This window comes from Cupressus sempervirens, chromosome 8 (genome assembly GCF_028749045.1).
Source record: "Cupressus sempervirens isolate cs-2001-9-10 chromosome 8, ASM2874904v1, whole genome shotgun sequence".
NCBI classification, from domain to species: Eukaryota; Viridiplantae; Streptophyta; class Pinopsida; order Cupressales; family Cupressaceae; genus Cupressus; species Cupressus sempervirens.
The window spans coordinates 310893111-310914777 of record NC_143125.1 but is presented as its reverse complement, the minus strand read 5'-3'; positions in this window follow the sequence as shown (position 1 = coordinate 310914777).

Genomic DNA, 21667 nt, shown 5'->3' with positions numbered 1-21667 from the left:
GTAGGTGAAATATTGGACAATATCAACATTGACACACACCTTGAAGGGTATTGGAATGATGGAGGAATCATGGATGAAATAGCTTGAGATTTATATGTATGAGGTGGTAGAAAAGATTTGGAAAAAAGTGGAGTGGAAGGCTTTGTAATATTTTTAGGAAGATTTTTGGAAGAAGATGGAATGGAAGCCTTTGGAAACTTTGATTTCTTTTCAATATTCAAGACTTTCAAGAGAGACTTGGGAATCCATATAGCTTTAGATTTTCCTTTGGATACTTAAAAACACATTTCTTAAATAATGGGTTTAGGAACCCATATTTTCTTTGATTTAGCTTTTTTAATAGTGGACCTTTGTGGTCTCTTGAATTTGTTCTTTTCATTCACATGTAAATTAGATGGGACATAATGATCTTCATTTTTCAATGGATTCTTATGTTTATTCTTGCCTCAAAAAGAGTTGGGATATGTAGATGATATGACTAGTTTATATGGATAGATGGGTGGAAATTCATCAAGGATGAGTATCTTTGTTGATCTTGAGGTATGATGGGAGAGCTAGGAGTGGAAAATGTAGGAGATGAACATAAGGTCCCAATATACATGGAAGGTTTGAAGGCTTTAGCTTTGATGGATGAGGACCAAGGATATACTTAGGAGATGCAAATGGATAGTGGAAAGGGATATCAACATCTTTAGAGTGAGAAACATGGTAAAATCCATTAATAGACTCATGAGTAGCTTTGATAGAAACAAAATTTTTAATAGGAGCACTTGTAGCTTGAGCATAATTTTGAAGTGGATATGGAGAAGTAGAACATGAGGGGATGCTTTGATATTGACAAGTAGCTTTGGATAGCATAGGAAGAGAAATTTTCTCATAATTTTTAGTAAGCTCAAGGGAGATAATGGAAGTGGTATCTTCATCATACTTGGGGTATGGAAAAGACATAGGATATGGAGGGGTAAAATTTTGAAGGAGATGAAAGGGTTCTTGATCTTGATCTTTCTTGACATTTATAGCTTTTTATTTTTGAGAGTCCTCTTGACATAGAGCCACTTCTAAGGACAAGGGAGAATGAAGAGTAAATGGAGTAGTGCTTGTATCTTTAGGCTTAGTAACATGGAAAAGGTTTACAGCCAAGTGAAGGTTAGCTTGAGTTTATTTTAGAGGTAGGACTTGGGGATAGACATAGTGTACATGAAAAACATTAGGTTCTTTATTTGATAGAGGAATTTTGGAAAGATTTGAAGTGTTGGGAGATGCATGAGTGTTGGAAGAAGTAGAGGTATCAAGGAAAACAAAACTAGACATAGGTTTATTAATATGATCTTTCTCAAGAAAAGTATCCTCATCACATGAGTCATTTGAGGTATCAATAATCTGATTATCAATAAGATCTTGGATTTTATGTTTTAGCTCAATGCAATCTAAAGTTCTATGCTCATTATGACAATGATAAGCACAATTAATATCAAAGAATGGTTTTCCATATGAGCTATACTTAGGTAACATGATGAGCTTGGTGCCAAGAAGTGTTTGCAAAGTGTCATCATAAGAATCTTCCAAGGGAGCAAAAGTTCTATCAAAATTATGTCTAGATTCCTTTTGTTGTTTCTCAAGTGAATGGTATGCATCCATGTCTGCATCAATGTCTTGGTCAAAGATAGGTCCATCATGATAGCTTGGAATAGGCTCAAAGGAGGTATCACTTTCTTTCTCTCTAAGGAGGTCTTTAGATCTAGAAGATGAAGACATTTTATGTCTTGGAGTAGAATATATAGACCTTGAAGAAGATGAACCATGTGTATGTAAAGGTCTTAAGGGAAATTCATTTAAGAAGGAAATATTCTCCTCTAATCTTTTCTCAAGTTTAGACTCGATTTCTATCATACACTTAGAGAGATGAAGGTAAGAAAGATCATTTTCTCTTCTAGTTCTTTGTATTGAGCATATAGATCTTGAAACTCTTTAGTGGCATAAAGGATATCATGATCATCTAGATTTGGTTGAGGTTTGGTAGCACAAGGTTTGAATGCCATAGTGATAGATACATAATCAAGTATGAAGGAGACTAGAGGAAGCTAATAAGGTGACACAAGATAACTTGATGTCCAAACTAGAGAGGTAGAGTGTTCACTTGTCAAAATAGTAAAGATAGAGTAAAGAAACTTGTCAAGAAAGTGTCCAAGAAACTTACAATACTAGTGACTCAATTCAAGATATAGGCAAGAAGCCAAATAGCCAAGTAGATAGAACAAACAGGGTGAAAAGTGAACAACTTTCCCAACCTAAGAGTGTAGTCAAGAAATCAAGGTAACCATTTCAGAAAAAAACATTTGGACATAGACCATGAAGATAGAAAGACCAAGAGCACTAAGACCAAATAGCCACTTTAAGAATTTTTAGGCACTAGAGACATAGAAAAGAAAAATAAAATGATGAAACTCTGCTTAGCAAGAAACACAATAAAAATGTTAAGACTTGATGCTTTGACTTGGTTGACAAAGTTTAACAATAGTTGATAGCATAGAAAGTTTGATGTTCAAAAGAAATTTCTTTCCAAGAAAGATAGTGACACATGGAGTAGTCTTCAAAAAATCAAGAAAGGAACAAAGAAACCTTTCATGATACAAGCTTATGTGAGGTCTTAAAAGAAAGCCCTAGAACTATTGTCATGTTTATGTTTAAAATATTTCCATAGGTCTAGCACATTCGAGAATACATCAAGAAATATCTACCTAAAGGTCATAGTTCATTACTCAACAATTTGGCCCACACTTGATACTCCTTCACCTCACACCAAGTGGTTGCTTACAAGAGATATTGGCTTTGTCATGGAAGTGCCATAAACATAACCAACAGAACATAGATGGTGAATGTAAAATCTTGGGGTGATCTAAGTAGTCCACTAGGATCGATCCTTGCACCAAGAGGTCAAGTGACAAAATAGAGTAGCTACTAACCTAGGGTGTTTAGAAAGGGATTCTATTCATAATGTTCCTCTTCGATCCAATTAAGAGACACCCCACCTTGAAGTGGGTAATAGACCTTACAGTCACAAGAACACCTTAAGCATTCTTTCCTAGTGATCTCCTTATGGTCAAAATCACATAAATGATCACACTAAGCAAAGACAAACACTACATCTACCAAGGTTTTGTGTTCTTGATAGCCTTGAGTCTATAGTAGGTTGGAAGAGCCAAGTAATTTTCTTGTCCCCACTTGGGTCATTCCTCTCAGGTTATTTTAGAGTAGGCCCTCTAAAGAATTCTAGCTACCACAAGATGGATCCACTCTAAAGGGTCAAAATTTTTTATTCAACACAAGGGTGAAGAGCTTACTCTTCTATCTTGATTTCTTCACCAAACATTCCAAGAAGCTTCAATTATTTTCTTTCTTTTGAAATCCAAGGGTGGGTCAAGATTTTTGATTCACTGTAAGGGTGAAGAGCATACTCTCCTATCACCAAGGAATCTTAGTTGAAAGTTTAATGTGCCTAAAAAAATGAAAAACTAGTAGATGCCACACATGAAATAAAAAAAATCAAGCAAGTTGGGTTTTTATGCATTGGGCAGCCATGCAAACAAGTGTTAGTAGCCCTTGTGGATTTGAAGCTTTGACATGCATTCTTTTTAGCAATGAAATGAGAAAATTCCTATAGAGAAACCAAGGTTAGGGTATAACAACCAAGTAATACCTACAACATAAAATGGTTAGTTGCCTCAAAAACCAAAGTTATCTTCCAACCAAGTGTATGCAAAGAGAGTGCAAGCTAATCACAAATGCTCTCATTTTTACTCTTTCCTTTTGACCTAGTCAACAAGTTTGGACTTTTTTTGCTATTATTTTAGATCCAAAAAATAGAAATGAAAAGAAGAGCCCCTTACTAAAAATTAGAAATCTTTCTAAAAATTCAAGAAATTCAAAAAAATCTCTTCATTTGTGCCTTAGGGACCCATTTTGTTAAAATAGACTAGATTTATCAAATCAAGATTTTGAGGCCTAATATGAGTTCAAAAGTCAAAACACAAATAACTAACCCCCTTTAGAATTCAAAGATCTTTCTGAAAATAGAAATTTCCCCAAAAAAATGACTAATTTGTGACCAAAAATATTTTTCTATGGAAAATAAAGAAAAATTCATAATGGACACAAATCAACTCAAAACAATGTAAAAATTGGCTTGAGACATTCATGATGTATACCCAACTTGTAAAAAAAATTCAGATTTGAACTCAAAGTGGTTTGGAAGATATGCTCAAATCTTTCAAAACTAGGGTTTTGGCCTTCAAACAAATCTACACAAGGATTAGCCTAAAATCAAAGTAAGAAACTTGCAAAACCACTTGATTAGATCCAAGGAGTTGCTAAAAAAATTTAGAAATGATAATATAACCAAAATGCAGGCAAGAAAATAGAGTTAGAAACTTGGTTCTAGCCCTACAGTGGGTGATAAAAATGTGTGCATAAAAGTGTCACACTTCTATAAACCATTATTCTTGAGAGAACCCATGGAAGAGGGAGTCTCAAGAGCTAGCTTATAGCTCTCTATCTATGACATGCAAAGGCTATGATATGGTGGCTCTCAAATGAACCAAAATATGCAACCCTTGCAAGGTGCACCATAGAATGAGAGATTCAAAGAGTAGAGGCAAGAGTGTCAATATACAAGAATCTAGAATAAAATGCAATGCAAATGCAAGCTATTCTAAATGAAATGCAAGATAAAAAAGAGAATTAAGCTAAAGAATAAATGAAACTAAGCTAAAAAGTATGCCATAATGTAAGTAGAATGAGAGCTAAGCTAAAATAAAAAAATAGAAGAATGCTCCAAGTCTCCAAATTTACCAACAAAACCTATAGCATAACAATAGCATGAGAGACTAAGATTTTTTGAATGAGGAGAGAGCCCTCCCTTTTAAAGAAAAATGGATGGTAGATATTAAGAGGCCAAAGATGAATAATAAAGGATTAGAATACATCTTGAGTCATCCATGTGCATAATCATCTCAACCAATCAAAATTAATGATTGACTTTTGAGAGGGTTTGAAATGTGTGGAGGAGAATTAAAGTTTTTTTTTAAATAGAAGATTCCTCTCACATAGAAAATTGTGCATTCATGTGTAGACAAAAATGTCTTTTCTTTTATTTCTAAAATAGGAATAATGCTTTATGTGTGCACACTTAGGATAAGAGATGAGTGGAGAATTTTATTTAATTAAAATGGGGACATGTTCTTTTAATTAAATATGAACTTGGGATAAAGTGGTCATACCATAGGTTATAATCAAATAAATAGATTTTTGAGGATTTGATAAAAAATAACCATTAGATAAATTATAGAAAAATATTAGAAAGGTGGTTCATAGTCTAGATGAACATTTTTAGTTGATTACAACTATCATTGGGACAATAAATGCAACACCTTATAAATTACTTGCTTATCCTGAAAAGGAATAAACATGAATGTGCTAATTGTAGATATCCCACCCCAATATGGCATCTTACCATCTAGAAAATGGAGTGTAGCAATGGGGGGGAAGTTTGCAATGTGATTTGTCATATGCTACTTTTCAAATTGATCACAAGTTGGTAAAGGTGAATAGAGATCCTAAAAGTGTATACATGATTGAACAAGAAGTTAAAGATGATATGGTATGTTTTGTAGATACTATTGTTAATAATATTAAGGCTAAAGTGTTGGTACTAAATAAATAAAAAATTAAGGCACTCATTGCAAAAGAAGATGAGTTAGAATTAGAAAAGGATGACTTATGGATGATGTATGCTAATGGAGCCTACTACAAAGAAGGATCAAGAGCAAGTATTCTTTTGATTTCTCCTAATGACCATACTTATAAGTTCTCATTTACTTTGAACTTTCCATGTACAAATAATATAGAAGAATATGAGGCCTTACTATTAAGATTGAGGGTAGCTCATAAGCATGGTATAAGGTGTTTGCATGTTATAGTAGATTCAAAATTGATTGTTTCCCAAGTGAGGGAAGTGTATGTTTCTAAGAATAAAAGGCTAAAGCAATACAAAAATGTTGTTTAGGACATGATAGAGATTTTTTATGCCTTTGGAATCACATGGAAGGATAGAAATAATAATAAGATGGTAGAACTGTTGGAAAATATTTTTATTAAGCCTAATGATATAACCATTGTAGGTTTGTCAAAAGTGGAGGTACAAACTAGACCCTAAGAACTTGATAATATCAAGAATTGGCAAGTCTTTGAAGAAGACAGAGATATAATATTTCTTTTAAATTGTGAAGACCAATTTTGGGGGCATGAGATTGATTGTTCAACTCTTGTAGAAACCATAGATGGTAAGGATACTATTTTTGGTAAGGAGGTTGTTTAGTTGAAAATAAATAAAATTCCTAAGGGTCTAGTTGTGTTGGAGACCATTTTTGACAATCATGATAGATTTAAGACAAGTGAAAAAGATAATGATGTAAAGGACTTAGAGGAGATAAACCTTGGAAATTTAGAAATAGATAAGAAGGTGTATATAGGGAAGAAATTATCTCCTAAAATCAAGAAAATTGATTGAATTATTGAGAAAATATAAACATGTTTTTTCTTGGTCTTATGATAATTTCAAGGCTTATAGAGAAGATCTATTTCAACATGTAAGTCCCATTGAAAGAATAAGTTAAGCCTTTTAGGAAAAAAAAGAAGAAGAAGACCTATTAATCCAACACTAGCTCCAAAGATACAAGAAGAATTGGTAAATCTAAGAGATGTTGGAATTATTAAGCCAATTAGGCATTCTTATTCATTGTCAAATCTAGTTCATGTTACAAAGAAGAATGGTGATATAAGACTATTTGTTGATTTAATAAATTTGAACATATCATCATTGAAGGATAATTATGGATTGCAAAACATGGAAACCATGTTGCACAGAGTTACTAGGTTAGAACTAATGTCTATGATGGATGGTTTCTCTAGCTATAACTAGGTAGTTGTAAAAGAATAAGAAAAGTACAAAACAACATTTACAACACCTTAGGGGACTTATATTTATAGTAGAATTCCTTTTGGCCTAACCAATGTTGGTGCCACTTTTTAGAGAGCCATGGATGTGGCCTTTGTTGATATTATTGATAAATTCTTAGTGGTATATTAGGATGACTTGAAAGCCTACTCAAAGGATGAGAATGATCATTGAATTCATCTTAAAAAGGTATTCATTAGAGCTTTAAAATTTGGTATCTCTTTGAACCCTAGGAAGTGTACATTATTTGTTACTATGGGTAAATTATTAGGCCACTTGGTTGGAAAGGAAGGAGTTATAATAGATCCTGAAAGAGTTGAAGCTATGACAAGATTCAAAAGCCTAAGAATGTGAAAGGAATTCAATCCTTTTTTGGACAAATAATTTTTTTTAGAAGATTTGTAAATTTTTTTGCTAAAATAAGTAGATCCATTTCTAAGATGCTAAATAAAGGTTCTAAGATTAGATGGGATGAAGAACCAAGCTTGGTTTTTCATAATATAAAGAAAGCAATCAAATATGCTCTTTTTTTGATAGCCCTAGATTAGAAGCAGTTGCAACATTATTGTAGAAAAATGAGGATGGGTATGAACAACCTATAACATTCTTTAGTAAATCTTTGCAAGTTGTAGATTTAAAATATGGTATAAATGAAAAGTAGGATTATGCATTGGTCAAAGTAGTGAAGACATTTAGGTGCCACTTAATGGGAGCCACTATAATTGCATTTGTTCCAAATGCTATAGTGAAAGACATCTTCGCACAATAGGAAGTTTTAGGAAGAAGATGTAGATGGATCAATAGGATCTAAGAGTTCAATATAGATATTCAAATTACTAAGTTGGTTAGAGGTCAAGGACTTGATAAGCTGATGGAAAAAGAAAACCTTGAAGAAAATTAGATAAATCAACTTGATGGTGATGGTATAGATGGATTATGTGATATGGATATCTGTGATTGGTATAAGGACATCATATTTTACTTGAAATACATGAAAGCTCCACTAGGCTTAAGTGAAAATCAGATAAAGGACTTAAAGTTACATTCTATCAAATATGTTATTGTGAGTGGGAAACTATGATGGACAAGTGTGGAAGGTGTGTTACTCAAATGTGTTGATACAAATCACTCAGTCAAAATCTTGAATGAAATGCATAGTGGAGTGTGTGGGGGGAATTATATGGCTAAAAAACAACTCATAAAATAATAAGAGAAGGATTTTGGTGGTCTGCTCTCATTAAAGATGTATGCCAACTAGTGAGAAGGTGTGATGCTTTACAGAGGTTAAGTAGAAAATTAAATTTTTTTGGGAACATGCCTTTGATATCAATAGAAGTTCAAGCACCTTTCCAAAAATGAGGATTGGATTTTATAGGAGGAATTTAATTTAAGTCTAGAATTATTTATTCTTGGTTATTAGTGGCAACAAACTATTTTATAAAATGGGTAGTGGCTATTCCTACTAGAAATGCCACTAGTAAAGTGGTGAACAACATCCTATTGAATAATATAATAACTAGCTTTGGATGCCTTGAGAAGATAGTAACTAATAATGTTATGTGCTTTAGATCTGAAGAGTTTATAATTTTTTTTGATAAGTATGGTATTACAAGGTCAACTTCTTCTCCATATAATCCCTAACGGAATGGGTAGGTAGAATGTAGTAGCAAGAGTCTACTAAAGATTATCAAGAGAATCCTAGATGAAAACAAAAAGGCATGGGATTCCAAATTTCCATTAGCACTCTGGGCTGATAGAGTAATTATCAATAAGGTTGTAGGGTGTGCACCATTTGATCTAGTGTATGGAATACATGCTAGATTACCTCAAAATATCAATAATTTAAGAGGTATGTATAAATTCACCCAACATTATGATAATGATCTCATTGATGAGATGAAAATTAGAATGGAGGACATCATGTAGTTCGATGAGACAAGAAGAGAGGCTTCTGCCAAGAATGCAAAGATGCAAGTCAAAGTTAAGCATCTATATGAGAAGAAGGTAGTATCAAGAAAGTTTCATCCTAAAGATGTGGTCTTGTTGTATAATGCCAAATTAGAAGAAAAGGGAAAACATGGAAATTTTGACCCCTTTTGGTTAGGACCATATTTGATTCATGAAAATTGGGGAGAAGACTCCTATTTTACAAAAGAACTATTAGGTAACCTTCTAAATTTCTAGTTCATACACAATTCTTGAAGAAATAATTCTATTGAAGGTATTTTATATCCATGAACAATAGTAAGGATTGTACATTTGTAAACCCTTTTATATATGTGTGTCCTTTTGTATATATTTGTTGTTTCCTTTATGTGTGCATTGCTCTCTTAGATTTGTCATTATTGTTGTCTTTTATGTGGTCTACTCTAACCAAAAATTCTAAATTCTTGTATGGATACAAATTATCCATCATCCCCAGACATAGCCACTGATAGTTTTCCTATTCTTAGTAGTTAGGTTTCCCTTGAATTTTATAAAATTGTTTTGCCCTAACAAACACTTGGTTTTAATTTGCACCCTTTTTGAACTTTTGAAAATTCAAAGATCCATTGGTTTTATCTTGTTTTAGCATGTGTATGCATTTTCATGTGAAATTTTAAAATTTTATAAGGCGTGGCCATGCGCCAAGCTAATCACATGGTCGAGGCATATCTCTAGAATGCAATATCTTATGGTGCAACCCAATGAAGTGACTAAGTTTCTTTTTTTTATGAGTAGTGGCTATTAAGCACCTAAGTAATTTTTGTATTGTAGTTGAGCAAAGTATTTAGTGAAACCTTAGCCCCAAAATTACCTAAGTGGAAAGGATACAATGAACTTTAATAGTGACTTCATGAATTGTTGTGTTCATACAGTCGAGGCCTTAAACGCTAAAGAGTTTGAGATGATTGTGACTAGGCAAAAATGGTTAGAAGCACCTAAGGAAAAATTTGTTCACATGGTTGTAGGGGAATATAATCAAGAGGATTAACTATGAAGTAACAAAAAAATTAGAAGCATTCAAGATTACCTTTAGTCATGTGGTCATGGCAGTTAAGTCATAACATGTAAGATAAGTCATGACATGGAAAATATAACTACAAGGTGCATAAATATGTTTGATCACTTGGTCATGCAGTTGAAGTGAATGAGAGTTATAAAGCTAGTGACTATGTGACATAGTTAGTTTGAAGGGATAACATAATAAGTTGTGCTATCATTATGTTAAAGACATATTAGTTAGGATAAGCTACAAAGTAGTAACTGAGCTAAGAATGCATGCAGAGTCCTTTTCTCGCATAGTCATGAGGAAAGGCTATTATAGAGTAAGACGAGTTGTGACCTTGCAAATTCTTAAACATGTTATAAGAATAGAATGATTGCATGGTCACAAAAAGAAAATATTAGAGACAGAAATGCATGTAAAGCTTTGAATTCATGATTGTTAAAGGCAATCATCTGGTTGCAAATAATAAGTGCTAATGTTAATAAGATGGAGCGATTGTGTGATTGAATTTATAAAAGGGGTTAAGTTCTTTAAAGCATCTAGTCACATAGTTAATTGTTGTAAACATTAACTAGACCATGAAGCAATGATGAAGGTTTGAAGTCATGATCACCTAGTTGTTGGTTTTGAAAGCCAAGGTAGAAATTGATCATGAAATAATGATTAAGAGTAGTTGTTGGGTCATAGGTATGAGTTTTTAGGTAACAAAATGACTATTAAAATTATTATCATGATTAAAAAGTGATGTACTCTCAAAAAGTGCATAAAAAGCTTTGAAAGGCTATTAGTACAAGTTAATTTTGGTAGTTTTATAGATTTTGAGAATTCTTATATACATTGACATAAAGACATATAAATGCTTCTTTGCTACTCATTCTTGATTTAAAAGTTGACATAATGATTTTCAAAGTTATAGTATTTGCATAGTCTAAAGATAGAAGTTTGAGTGCTAGATTTTTTTTAGAGTTTGCAAAGAGAGTCAATGTTATTAGAGTTGATATTGACAATGATTTGTTTGAAGAATTGATTGTAGAAATTATGGCACAAGAAGAAGAAAAAATGATAGCCCATGTTGACAAAGAAGAATTTTTGCATGCTACTGAATAGGCCAAACCAAAATTGATGAGTTTATATAAAGAGGAATTGGTATACTTCCATGATCTTCCCATTCTAAAACCATGAATTTCTATATATTCAAGGATGCATACTCTTTTTAAAGAGATTCCATTCTGCTTGATACCAATGAGAATGAGCTTTTTTGGTATTTTTATGATAATAGGTTTGAGAAATCACCAATTTGCAACCCTTGGATTAGGAGCATGGAAAATTTGATAATGCCCAAAGTAATAATAGATGTTGATTTAATGAAAGAATTGATCAAATCATACAATCCTATAACTAAAGAATTTCATAAGAAGGACATGAGTATCCCATGCAAGCTAGACAAAGAGAATTTTACTAAAGTCTTTGACTAGGGGGGACCTATGAAAAGATCAATTGAGAAGGATAAAATGAATGAAACTTTCAATAACTAGAAGGGATTCTTTACTAGAAAGTTCATGAGAAGACACATCCCTAAAGAAAAGAAGGAAAAGGGTGAACTAATAAACAAGGTAAGAGATCTTATGCCACTTGAATTCTTCTACAAGTATTTTAGATATAACATATTCAGGATTTAAAAAGTGGTGGGAGTGGTTAGCACCATGAATTCCCCTAAGTACATATACATCATGGCTCTAGACATCTAGGACCCAAGTCATAATGCTGGATATGAGTTTTGGAGTATATTATTGATAGGATGCATGATGAGATTGTGACAACTTAGAAGGGAGAATTGGGAAACTTTAGGTTTTTTTATTACTCATTGCTAATGCACATTGTTATTTTTAAGAATACATGGCATATTAGTCTAGAATTCATTGAAGTCATTAAGGAGAATGGAGATGTGCCGTTGTGGGCTCATTTCTAGCAAAGGTTTTGTCCTTATGCTAGTGCTATTGCTTTTTATAATGATTTTATTTTTCTCATTTTAGACATGTTAGTAGATATATCTAAGAGAGTACCTAGATGGGTAAGAATGTTAATGAGACCATCTACTTGCCCGAATGGGGATAGAGTGATGAACCATGATTAGGCTAGTCTATTTATTTGTAGAAATTTCATTTTAATAAGGTTTTTTGGGTGTCCTCAGCCCCATCATGTGCTACCCAAGTATGTTGCAAATATATTAGGTCATTTAGTATTTTTCCTGGCAACTACTTATGATGAACAAGGAGTACTTAGGTCCTACTATCAAGAGAGGCTCTTTTGTAGCCAGAAATACCAAAGCAGGGGATTTTGTGATAGGAAAAGATGCAAAGAAGAAATACATAAATTCATTGTAGAATTCATGATTCCTATAGCCCCTATAAGGAAAATGATCCAAATGATTTGGTGAGGCATGCTCTTAAGAAAATGAGAAAATATACTTTTCCTAACAACAAGCCAAATTGGAAGGAAGATTGTATAATAAGTCCCAAATAGATGCTAACATAGAAAATGTGGGAGAAAGCCAAAAATGGATTTTGATGAATGGGATGGTCTAAAGGAGGTAGAAGTTAGGACAATTTAGAGCCTAATGATGCACAAGATAGGTGCTTTTAAAGATGTTTCAAAAAATGTACACAACAACTATATATATGCAAGGAGTTGAGTTTCAATGCTTACAAGAATTAGCTTTGTTGTCTTGTTTATTCACAATATGGGCGGCCTACTCACAATTTTGTGATAACTTGGTCCCTCTGCTGACTCAAAAGAAAGAATTGCTCAAGGGAGTAATTATCCTTGTCAGGAAGATGATAAATAGGGTAGAGGAATTAAATGGATTTTTCTTAGACAAAATGCAATTAATCAAATGTAAAATGAGGAAAATTTCCATGGGGACTCCTAATTTTATTCCTAGTATCTTAGATATTAATGGAGACATAAAATATTGGCAGGCATGGTCTTCCTCTTTTGAAGATATTTTGAGGCATCCACAGTTTGTTGCTTACTATAATAACAAGACAGGTGTCATAAATATCTATGATATGATTGACCTTCAATTTAGGATCGAATCAAATATGGGAAATTTTTTTGGAGAAGTAAAATAAATCATTGATACTAAATGGAACAAATGCTTAGATGAAATGAACACCATTCAAGATGCCAATTGGTTGGACATTGATATAGACATTGCTATTTGGGAGGTTGTGGTAGAGATCAAAGAATTACCATTAGTTGATAGTGATTGAGAAATTAAAGATATAGTTAAAGGTAGAAGGGAAAAAAGGAAAAAGAAAATAAAAATAAAGTGATAGGAAGTTAGAGAACAAACAAACAAATGTTGAGGACACCTTCAGAAAGTGTCACTTTTTAGTTTTGGAACTACATCCCAAATTTTGATCATGTACAAAGAATGTTTGCGATGTAACAATATAAAATATCTTTGTATTTTTTTCACATTATAATTTTTACATGTGTCCTCCCATCTAAAGCTTGTTGCAATCCTTCCTATAAAAGGCTTTCCAAGATGTGGAGTGAGGTTTTGAGTATTGTAGAATTTTAGTGCTTATTCTATTTATGGTTGGTCAATTTTTTGTCAATTGTATGATGTATTCAATTTTGCAAGTCTAGGAATATAGTGAAATCTTGAATGATAGTTTTTGTCCTATCTTGAGTTATAGTTTGAGCTTCATATGAGTACTATATTGTTTTCAAAGAAGATTAATACAAAGGAAAGTTCTACTATCTGTGTCTCTGAGTTTTGTCTCCATTTTTATATATCTATAATTTTGGGATTTAAATGAACAAAGTTCTTCCACTTTAATGCATCTTGAATGGGTTGTATATCTTTTTGTTGATTTCTCTTAATTCAAGGAGTTAAGTAAATTCTTTCATGAATTGATAGGCTTTCTAGCTATATGGGAGGGATATCATAAGAACGAAATTTAGGGTTAATTGCTGATAAATTTAATTGCAAGTCAATTATATAGGTCTAGGGTTATTCATTTGACTCTATATAACAATGGATAAGGCATTGATCAATTAATTCAGATGCAAGTTGATATGATCATGGGGTTTCACAATGCACATATTAGTGAAAATTAATTTTCCCCATTTCTATAATGAAGAACTAAATTGTTGGTGATTACTTATTTGTAATAGCTTTCCTTCTAAGTTATAGCTAGCTAATGTTATCAAGAGGTTAATTACAAGTCCAAGAAAAATATTGACCTAATTTCTACTATAAGGGATAGATATGAAAGATAAATATTAGTGAGAAAATATTTGAAGAAGAAAATCATAAAATAAACTCATCTAAATCCATAAGGTGGACCCATCTTGGCCTTGCAAAGCGTAAAGCGTAGAAAGCCCTTTTTTTCTTTGTTGAAGTTGGTCCAAATCAGAGATGAATTTAGTTGAATATGGGAATTAGCTATTCCTTAGGCTTTTATTTGTCTTCTGCATCCTAGTACAAATTTTTTAGCAAGCTGTAGTTTTAAAACACCAACATGTCTAAAGCTATTTGGCATGAATTTTAACAACATTTTTGTCTCCTTGTGAATCAAATATTGATGGTATGGAAAATGGTTTGATTGCCTAGTTGTACACAGTTATGGACATGTACGAAATAGTATCCTAATGATGTGGTTAAGTGCACAAAGTTTAACTTAAAGATGTATGAAAGTTGTACCTAATTTATAGAGAGTAGTTCAAAGATAGAGTGTTGGGAAAGTAGTTCTTGATCTTTGTTGGCTATCTTACATTTGAGGTGTAATGAAGAGATGCACAAGTAGGAAAATGAAGAGATGCACAAGTAGGCAATGATAGAGGACAATCAAATGATGACATTAGAGAGTGTGCAAGCCTTAGTATCACATGTATGAAGTTTTGTATAGACTGTGAGCTAAAAATACTATTATAATTGCAATTAATTAATTATCTTATTTGAATTAATTAGGAAAACCTCAAGGCCAAATCAAAGAATTATTATGAAGATGTGGTATAAAGCAAAGATATTTTCCTTGATCATAAATGTATGATGTGTGTATCTATTGTTGCAAGAAGTACAAGGTGTATAAAGGAGAAGAGTGTTTACTGAATGCATTTAAGTGATCCAAGGGATTATTGGATGTGAGATTTGAGATCTGGTTACAAGATCTAAAGAAGTAGAAGTCTAGTTGATAGGAAAAAGATAGAAGAAGGTAGTACAATTTAATTCTATTATTTTGCAAGGAATAATACAGAGATCATTTGGATAGTGGGTTTATTGGTCTTACCCTTAAAGCTATTTGGTTAGTGGGTCCAACTATCTTCCACAACTCCTAATAGGGTTGGCACTATTGGCTCTTGATTTAATAGATTTAAAAATAACCAAGAAATGAGACCAATAAATCTAAGGCTAGAAAATTCCTATGAAGGATACACTCAATGCAATCTTGGGCCAGCTATAAGGCATAACTCCTTCACTTAAGAGCTAAGATAGGTTAACCTTGAGATTATAATATATGGTACAAGTGCAAGTAAGCATAAAATATGAACCTCTTAACAAAAGATGAAATCCTTATATCTTCCAATACTTATGAAATAAGATAGGAATGAAATAGTTACAAATCATAATCTATGAAACCATAAGCTAAGTAAGGGTTAATTTCTTTCAACCCACTAAAAAACATGAAAAACTAAACTAATTTTGATTAAAAAGATTTGTACAAATGACCTTCATCTCAGTTTGCATCTAATTTAGTGATCAGTGCCTTATCCATTGCAACATAGAGTTGATGACCTAACTTGATTTCCTCATAATTAAGTTTATCAGCTAAAATCTCCAAAATCCATTCTTACTAGCATCCCCTCCATATGTTTAGAAACCATATCAAATCATTGAAGCATTTACTTAACTCCTTGAATTAAAAGCAACAATAGATCTGACAGACAACTCATCCAAGTTGTCTTCAATTAAATGAAACTTATTCATTCAATCATAAAGTTAACAACCTATGAGGAATTAAGAGATAGAATAAGAGAACACAGATAATTAATTGTAAATCCTCTTTTTTATTTATCTTTGGAAAGACTAAATACATTAACTGGTAAAACTAAATGAAACTCAAGATATGTCACATGATCTATCATCAATTTTTATTATCTCAAAAAAAAACAAGACATGAAATGAACCTAGAGAACTGCACAAGAATGGATGTGTGGCCTTCATAGCTAGAGCTCTACTCAATAGAAAGGAAGTAAAACTAACCAAAAACCTAGTTTCATAGTAAAAATTGGAACTAACAATGTGGTCCCATAGTGAAAACTACCAACCTCTACAATGGATGAGAAAAAGAAAGATATAGATAAGGAATGAGTTCCTAGATCTACTCTACAACTACCATGTGTCCACTTGGAAAACTTCCCTAAGAAGTTAAAAACATCTCTCTAATCTCTCCCAATAAATGGAAAATCAAATCCTCACTCATTTTGCCTCCAAAGTTGAAAATATCTTCAGCACTTGATAAAAAACATAATTGATTTGCCAGGGAACACCAATTACCAAAATTTCCACCAAATATACATCAAATTGCTAATTAGAAGCCAAATATTTCAACTAGGATCAAAATATCACATACTGGAACAATAAAACATTCCAAGCATCACCACAATTGATATTTGTAATCAAAACACCTATTAAAAATGATGGATTCATATGAATTACAAATCACTCTATAGCATGCACTAGTGACCACCTGTGCAAAAAAAAACTCTAGAATTGGAAAGTTCATCTTTTGCCAATTCCAACGATATATTGGAGTTCATATTTCAGGCAAAAAATGCCCCCCTGATAACCATTCAAAGTTTCATGCTCCAATTATGGCTTCAAACTATAAACTTGCAAATATTTAATAATTTGTAAAGTTTGAGTTATAGCTTTAAATTCAAATTTATTTAAAACATCTTCCATGTAGTTTTTTGAGAGAAAACATTAAATTTTTTATTATCCATGTTTGATTTTCCTTCCAAAAATCCATCTGGGTTAAACCTAGTTGATTGACCCTACCACATGTCATGTTTTTATTGGCCAAAGTTTTGCATAGTCAACTAACACATCCACCTAGGTTCCACACCACTCCATATCACTAGTCATCATGTCACATGATGAGTTAGCATCATACCATGCCATTGTGACATAGTGACCACACAACAAATGTTCTCTTCTACCACCTTAGCTCACCATGTCATTGTCACATCACTATGACATCAACTAGTCAACATGTCACATTGTTAACATTTGAGAAACTTTCCTTTGGTGACATGGCGGTCACCATTCGATCCACCACATGTCACCATCTCATTCGATGTCACATGTCATTCTCTAGTTTTTTTGTAGGATCCCGTCAACTGCCATGTTTTGTTGATGTTGTTCAAAATTTTTTTCCCTCCAAATCTGATCCGTTGGGGTTCACCACGCACTATCTTTGTGGCTTACAAAAGCTTGTGTCTTGTAGACATTAAGTATATTGTATGTTTCTATATTTAAAGACTATAATGAACATTCACACTATGCATGTGGGATTAAGGTTTTTTAGTATTTTCCCTCTACTCATGACATGTTTTGTTGTCCTCTATCTATCTTCAAATTTGTTGATGGTTGATATACCCTTAGACCTTGTTGCAAGCAACTACAATGGTAGGAATTGTAGTCCATAGTCAAGTCTTCAATTTCTTGATCTATCAAATAATAGCACCACTGGACCACTTTTGGCATTGGAGCTGGCGAGATCATGTGGGCAATTAATGGTCCTAAAGTGCTCAACCTAGAGGATTTCCATTCAATTTCTATCACTGTATCTTGTAGATGGTGATGTTGAATCCTTTTCTTTCTAGGCTACTCATCATGAATCTCCACACATGATTCTTCTTAGTGTGGTTACCCATTCCTAAAGCTTTTGATACATTTTAAAGAATAGAGTCCTCCAATCTAGTACTAGATAATAAGATGCTCTTCATAGTGATGGGTAAGTTGAGAGATGGAGCATTAGGGCCAGAGAATGAAAGCACCAAGATTTTCTCCATAAACAATAGAGGGGCCATTCTTCCTTTTCATTGTCAATAGTTATTGGCACCCATTATTATACACTTTAAGCATTCCTCCATACTCATGTGCTACTTTTCTTGCATTGTTGTCTCTTGTCATATGCATTTACTCTGTATGCCAATGATTTTATAGTTGTTAAACCCTGTGGTGCCTTAAATTAAAAATCAATGCCTAAAGTATGAACATGCAACCTAATATCATCTTGGAGATATGTGAATGGGAGTATTGCTTCTTGCCATTGGGTGCTACATCATTGTGATATCCTTGGAAAATTTGTAATGGGTGGTATTTTATTTGAAAATTTTTCAAATTTCCTTGGGTAGTATTGGTGTGATATTCCTCATGTAGTTTAATACAGCTGTCACCCTTTCCTTCCCATGAACTTTTATAAAGAGACAAAACTAATGTCATATGTGCAAGGAAAAAAACATAGCAAGATGCTTAGTTATTATTTTTAATCTCAATGAGTGTGTGTCTCTCATCAAATAATAGTTAGGACTCACTTTGGATAACTTCTAAAAAATATATTCTTCTCATGTGAGAATCACTACCATAGTACTAGAGACTCTTTTTAGCTTGCCATTCCTTCCACTATCTTGGTCATTCTCATCTTTACAACATCTTACATATGCAACATAATGACCACTTCTCATAGTGCCCATGTGCTCAACTACCCCTCTAGGATGGTAAACACAATCATCTTTGTCAAGATAGCTAGGGTCCAAATATAGTTTGGTATCAAGCCTCTCTTGAAAAGTAACATGGCTACTCAATTTACTTGAATGGCCCCAAAAATATTGTGTAAACCTCTTTAGCTATATGACAAGAATAGATGGTGATTTTTTGATGAGATATCTTTTGATTTCTTTTTTCTTCACAACATTAGGATTGAGTTCTATTTTCTTTGGTTTTCTCTTATCGAGTACATGTTTCTTATGCCTTTCTTCATCTTTCAAAGAAACTTTAGAATATTTTCATTGGCTTAGAAATTTGACATAAAGGAAAGCCACATTCTCAAAAGAAAAGGTTATTTGAAAATGATGAGGACCATTATGTCTCATCAAGACAACTTTATTTCATGAGTACTACTTCGCAATTTGATGAAGACAATCGGGCCCAAAGCAGGTTTAGCTAAAAAATTTTTTTTTTTCAAACAACTGACATTTCAAACTAGTCCACTAATTACCTAATACTAATTTGAAACAAATTCAACCATTGGAAACAATTTTAAAACTCATCTTACATCTTTCTACAACTTTCCAACTTTGTGCCAGGAGGTCCTTTGACCAACTTCAAAAATTGACAAAAACACCTAACTAGGCCCTAAAATCAAACCTACTAATTCTTTGTGCTACATTCTTGTACCCTACCAAATCTCATCTCATGATAAATTTCCATTCAAAAGACATTGATTGTCGAAGTTGACCTCTTAGAAAATCATAAAACACATTTGGATTTGGCTTCAAAAATAGGACAAACTAACACTTTGGAGAACAAAAACTAAGGAATTGGTTCACTATCATGAGGAAAATATAAATCTGCAATTTGGGCTCATGAAAAAAAAGGGGCATATTTGGAAAGTGGTCAAAGTGGGATACTCAGATGTGCAGACTAGAAACAAATGGTAGAAAGGTGGTTTTTGCAAATAGAATGAACCTAGAAAAGTGTTCAGACGGATTCGTCAAAATTTGAAAATTGATACACTTAAAGAATTTTCAGAGTAGAATGTAATGGTACAATCCATTTGATCTTATATATCATTAATTCAAAGTTATGACATCATGAATAGGGGTATCAACTAATCTACATTTATTGACACCAGTAAATAATCATGAATTGCATTTGGAATCACATTTTAAAATTGATCAAATAGATTCTTCATAAGCTCAATATTGAAACATAAAAAGTATTTGATCTTTAAAATGTAATGCAAGTGGAATTTTATCATTTTGGTCAACTAGGTTAAAGTTATAATACGTCAAACAGGGCCTCCCAGAATTCAGAACAATTTGCATCAGCATGACAATACTAAACAACCAAATTTGAGGGATTTAAATTCTAGTGAAAACATATCAAAATGACTTGAAATCTAAAACATTGGTTCTCTAGTATGATAATAAACACTCCTAAAGTGGAAATTTATGAAAAATTACTTGGTACAAGATATTCAATTGCAAACACAACCTCCTGTCACTATTTGACACTTAGGCAAAAATGCAAATTTGGACATTGCTCAAAACAAAACTCCACAAAATGACTCAAAAAAGAAATTTATCTTCATGGGACAAGTGGATATACTAAATTAAAGGTGTTAGAAACATTAAACACCTATTAGGCCTTAAATGGATAGTCAGGTACACATGCATCAAAAAACACTTATAAGGCTTGATTTTTTGAATGGTACTCAAAATGAAGGCTTCAATTTTGAGTCCCAATAGGAAAAACTCCTAATAGGGTTGGAATTTCCTAATAGGGATTCAAAGTCTCCTAACAAGGACTCATATGTATTGAATGTTGTAAATTTCTCCTAATAGGGTCTATCCTCTAACAAGGAATATTTGTATTAGTACATCATCATGTGGGTACCATTTCCACTGTGTTTTATCCCTCTACTCAAGGGTTTCCCTAGTTAACATATCTAGTGTTATTGTGTATGAGTATCTTTTTTTGGTTTTAGTTTATATTACTCATATGGTTAAGATTGTTTAAACTTGTTATTTGTGATATTAGTAAGATAGTTGATTCATACTCCCCCACTCTTAGTTATATCAGTGGACTATATATTTTAACAATTGGTATCAGAGCTTTAGGTCCTTAAAGGAAAAGCTTAACAAATTTGTGAGATCAATGGTGAATATATTTAGGAAGTATAGTCCTATATTTGATGTTGCAAACTATGACATTTGGAAGGAGAAGATGAAAACACATATATTGTGCATGGGTCCAGGATATTGGATCTTGAAAAAAAGTTAGAAGATACTTATTGAAGAAGAAAAGATCGAAGGATGCAATGATGAAGAGAGGGATCTATTCATGTGTAACATGAGAGAAAGAGAAGCCATACTAACATCTCTTCTAGAGAATGAATATAGTTAGGTAAAGTTACTTGTAACATCCTTTGAAATTTGGAAAGCGTTATAATCTACTTTTGAAGGTGATGATTATGCAAAAAGCATTAGATTATAGAATTGGATATGTGCATTTCAAGATTCTAGAATGATGGAGGATGAATATGTAAGAAGTTTATATTGGAAAAATACCACAAATGGTTACAAGAATTTGGTCTCACAATGGAACCAAGGAAGATGATGAAGTCATATGGAAGATCTTGAAAAGTTTGAGACCACCATTCAAGCCAATAACATAGATGATTCAACTAGTGATGTCTTGTACTAAGGATTTCACTAAGGAAAAATTACTGAGAAGATTAGAATCAATAGAAGCATATCTAAGATAGTCTAGAGAACTTGTAAGAGTTAAAACATTTTTTGGTGCTCTAAACATTTGACCTAATTTGACAAGGAGTGCAAACACTCATGAAGATTTTATTGATAGC